The sequence below is a fragment of the Myotis davidii genome, unplaced genomic scaffold (assembly GCF_000327345.1).
Source record: "Myotis davidii unplaced genomic scaffold, ASM32734v1 scaffold471, whole genome shotgun sequence".
Classification (NCBI taxonomy): Eukaryota; Metazoa; Chordata; class Mammalia; order Chiroptera; family Vespertilionidae; genus Myotis; species Myotis davidii.
The window spans coordinates 46,935-51,257 of record NW_006283354.1 but is presented as its reverse complement, the minus strand read 5'-3'; the positions used below and the strand labels follow the sequence as shown (position 1 = coordinate 51,257).

Sequence of the window (4,323 nt, the reverse complement as noted above, 5' to 3'; positions counted from 1 at the left end):
CATTACCCCCCCCCCCCCCCCCCCTGTGCTTCCTGTGCTTGCCAATGTGGCCATGGCTGTGCCTCACATGGCCCTGAAGTTTTCAGGTCTTCCTAAGTCTAGATGGCATGTCAGTGGCCAAGATTCAAGAGCCCCAGTGTTGCTCTTTAAAGAGAACATCACAGACTTGTTACACACAGCCATCATTTTTGAGGACCTATAGTGTGCTAAAATACAGGCATTTTCCCCACATATCCAAACCAGGAGGGAGGTAGAGCTGCAGAGAACAAAGAGGAAGTCTCTGGGCTTTTCCATTCAAGAACTCGGACTTCTAGCATTTCTGTCCTAGATCCTCCCTTGCTAGGTGGGGTTGGAAACAGCCCCTCAAGGTCAAGACAGTTAAGGGTTTTCCCTCTTTCCATTTCATTTAGGTTTAGTTTTAACCTTTGCAAGTTGACCTTCCTTATCTGAACATTCCTGACCTTAAATACTACTGGAAATCAGTAACCCAGCCACTTGTCTTCTCTTAGTGTTACCTGGTCAGCTAAGCACTGCTGGATAAAATTATTCCATCTGGCAAGTTGACTTTGTTATAAATTCATGGTCTCAGCTTAAACTTAGCCTTCAGTCAATATGGACCTATCTTGGCTCATCCAGTTCTGGTATCTGCAGAACATGTCTCCTTCTATGTCCTTCATCCTCTTAGTAGGTGATCATCTCTTAGAGAGAAAGTAGAGAAGGCAAGGGAGAAGAGTTCCCCCGTCCCCTTATCTGCAAGCCTCTTGGCTCTCCTTCTCTCAATTTCACTTATACTCTGGATTCTTCCTATTATATCTTCTTGGGAGCCATATACTATTAATTATTCATGCTCTGCCCTGTATCATCAGTGTGATCTGTCTATTTGATCTTCTTTGCAGTACTTAAACATATTCTGGTTTCTCCCATATTAAAACAACTTTCCATGAGCAGTCCTTCAGCTTCACTGCATTTCCTCTAGTTTACTATAATGCCAAGTAAGGGACAGGGATTTTGAGAAAGTTCAGCCTGCATTACTTAATATCTCCTATGAAGAACTATACAACATCATAAACCAGTGATGGCGAATCTTTTGAGCTCGGCGTGTCAGCATTTTGAAAAACCCTAACTTAACTCTGGTGCCGTGTCACATATAGAAATTTTTTGATATTTGCAACTAGTAAAACAAAGATTTATATTTTTGATATTTATTTTATATATTTAAATGCCATTTAACAAAGAAAAATCAACCAAAAAATGAGTTCGATGTCACCTTTGACGCCTGTCATAGGTTCGCCATCACTGTCATAAACTGAGATTTATATGTTTGCTGATATTTACCGAAACAACCTTTGCATTCTCATAAATAAATTTAACAAGTTCAACAGAATAAATAATTAAAGGTTCCTAGAAGTTGATTTTCATGAAAAACAGACCTTTCTCCATTTCTCCCGTGTTGTTGTTCTACCCTGAACTGCATTAAAAGCCTCTGTATAACTTCATTAAAATCATCCTAGTGAAGACTAATAAATAAATATGGAAGTAAAAATAAAACCTGAGCAAATCTTCTTGTAGTTTGGGATGAGCATTAGATGCTTTCTGATACTCCATTTCTGCATATTTCTTTCCCATGACTCTGCCCATTGAGTAAGGCATAGCTTTCAACTGCAGACAGCCCAGGCCCAAAGCTCAGTTGCCAAAACCATCATTTAGCCCCTCTCAACATACCTTTAGTGAGGACCTGGAGCACATGACAAAGGTGGATGTTTATAATTCTGGGCGGATTTGCCATTGCATATAGGAGAATCAGCCTTTTTTCCCTTCAGCTATCAATATTAAAGGCAGAATAAATGGCTTCATAACACTTTTACTATTGCTAATAATAGTAATAAATCTAGATTTTATACTGACCACTGTCCCAAAGCACTTCACAAGCATAAAGAGAAATACAAACTTCCCATAGAGATTGCTTTATACAGTCAAAACCCATTTCCTGTGAAATGAAAGGCACTTGATGTTTAACAACCCACAAATACATTAGACAACAATTTAAAACAGTATTATCTGATTGTAACCAAAGGCATAATTGATTTAGGCCAAGTGCAATTACTTCAAAGGCTCCCAATCGCCATTGTATATCCCGTGTGAAGGAATATTAAAGGAGTGCAGTTATTGCACAACTCTATATTTGGGTTCCATCCTGAGTCTTTTGGGGAGATCAGAGCAAGTGCTGCAAGCCCTCTATGGGAAAGCTACTTGCTAGACCTCAGGGTGCAGGCTGCCTCAGTGAACCAAGTAACAAATTAGCACATCAAAAGAGCCCAATGGAGAAAGGGAGAGTCATCTATTTCCCTTTAGATCTCTGCATTATTTTGGCACATGTGTTCCAATCATTATGATTTGGGGAATCTAGGCAGACCTTTCAGTCAAGGATAACGGAAGCTTTTGGGACAAGGAGGGTCAGAGTAGTAAGCAATTGCTACTCACCAAAATTTAAGGACCACCAAGAGGCCATGGGAATTTAAAATAAATATCCATCTATCTTTTTTACCTTCTTTTCTTACTTGAAGTTTGGCTTCATATTGAATTATTTGGTAAAAAAATTACTAAAGGGTACATGAGAAAGACAGCACCTTAAAGCTGTCTATATATTTAACAAGGATGCTTTATTGGGCATCCAGGCAGACAGAATGCTTAGTACTGGCAATGTAGAGGTGGATGGAGAGGGCACAAACGGGTACAGTTCCCTCTCTTGTGAGCTGGGAGTTTGATGAGGGATTCAGATAGTAATTATGCAACCACATTGCTGATTTTGTGAAACTAAGACAAGTCTCTTAAGGTAAGAAAGAGCACATTTATGTGATAGCAGATATCCAAGGGGCCTGACCTAGAACAACGGATGCATAGACTTCTCAAATAGGATACACAGGATCTTATGGATGAATAAGAGTTCCTTAAATTGGAGAGAATATTCCAGACAAAAAAACTAACATGAACCAATGTGCAGTGGAATGAAGGGTGCTCATAGTTGTACAAGGCCTAACAAACTCATTATTGGTATTTTTGAGGCACATGGTGCTTGGATACATTTGAACAACGTTTTGGGTACATTTCTAATTGGGAAAGAGGACAGGAGATAGTAGAGAAGGAGACTGAAATTGGGAAAGAGGTAGATTAAGAAAGTACTTGCATTCTGGACAGAAGAACAGCACACCTGTTGCATATTACACTCAGTACCCATGGCAGACATTACCAACCAGTTATCGGAATATTTACTACTGAGTCCAGAAACCTCCACCTAGAAATCTACTGTCAATGATGGGATCGGTTCTTGAGCTGAATAAATGTAGGTGTATGAGTACCAATGCTTTAGAAGGATTTTAATGACCAGAGGATTGATTGTAGAGGACTAGGAAGACCATTTAGAAATAACCTCTAATAATTCTGTCATTTTTTTTTCATTGAGTCACTATGATTAAATATTTATGTGTATTTATGTGTAATAATCTCGCATTTAGACTTTCGCAAACATCAGTGAGGTAAGTATTATTATTATCCCTATTTTTAGGTAAGGAAGTGAGTTTCATAGCGATTAAGTAGATTGGCCCTGGTCATAAAGGTAGAAAGTAGCAGAGCTGGGCTTGAATTTTGCAAGGCAGGTGATTGTCTGGCCCTTGCTCACTTATCTGGCCTTATATAATACCACCTTTCTCTACCTTTCTGTATTCTATTCTTAGTGGGCATCTTTCAGTATTCTGTCCCTTACCTTAGGGCAGTGGTTCTCAACCTTCCTAATGGCATGACCCTTTCATATAGTTCTTCATGTTGTGATGACCCCTAATTTCATTGTTACAAATTGAACATAATTAAAGCATAGTGATTAATCACAAAACAATATGTAATTATATATGTGTTTTCCCAATGGTCTTAGGCAGCCCCTGTGAAAGGGTCGTTCGACCCCCAAAGGGATCGTGAACCACAGGTTGAGAACCGCTGCCTTAAGGTTTTTGCAAAAATGTTTCTCTTTTTCTAAAACAACTTTTCTTCCTCTTCACCTTATTACCTCCTTATCACTCTTTTCAGCTAAGACATCAGTTTTTTTATTTTTATTTTTTTAAAAAATATTTATTTATTTATTTATTTATTTATTGCTTAAAGTATTACAAAGGGTATTACATATGTGTCCATTTCCCCCCCCCCGCCCTAGACAGTCCCCAGTCCCCTAGCCTCCCCTATACCCCAGTGTCTTATGTCCATTGGTTATGCTTATATGCATGCATACAAGTCCTTTGGTTGATCTCTTACCCCCCTACCTCCCGCCCCCGAAAC

At 39.1% G+C, this 4,323-nt stretch overlaps 1 pseudogene; it reads right to left on the bottom strand.

Annotated features, from left to right (window-relative positions):
- Nucleotides 1–109, bottom strand: part of LOC102774429 — a 505-nt pseudogene extending 396 nt beyond the window's left edge.
- Nucleotides 110–4,323: the final 4,214 nt, after the last annotated feature.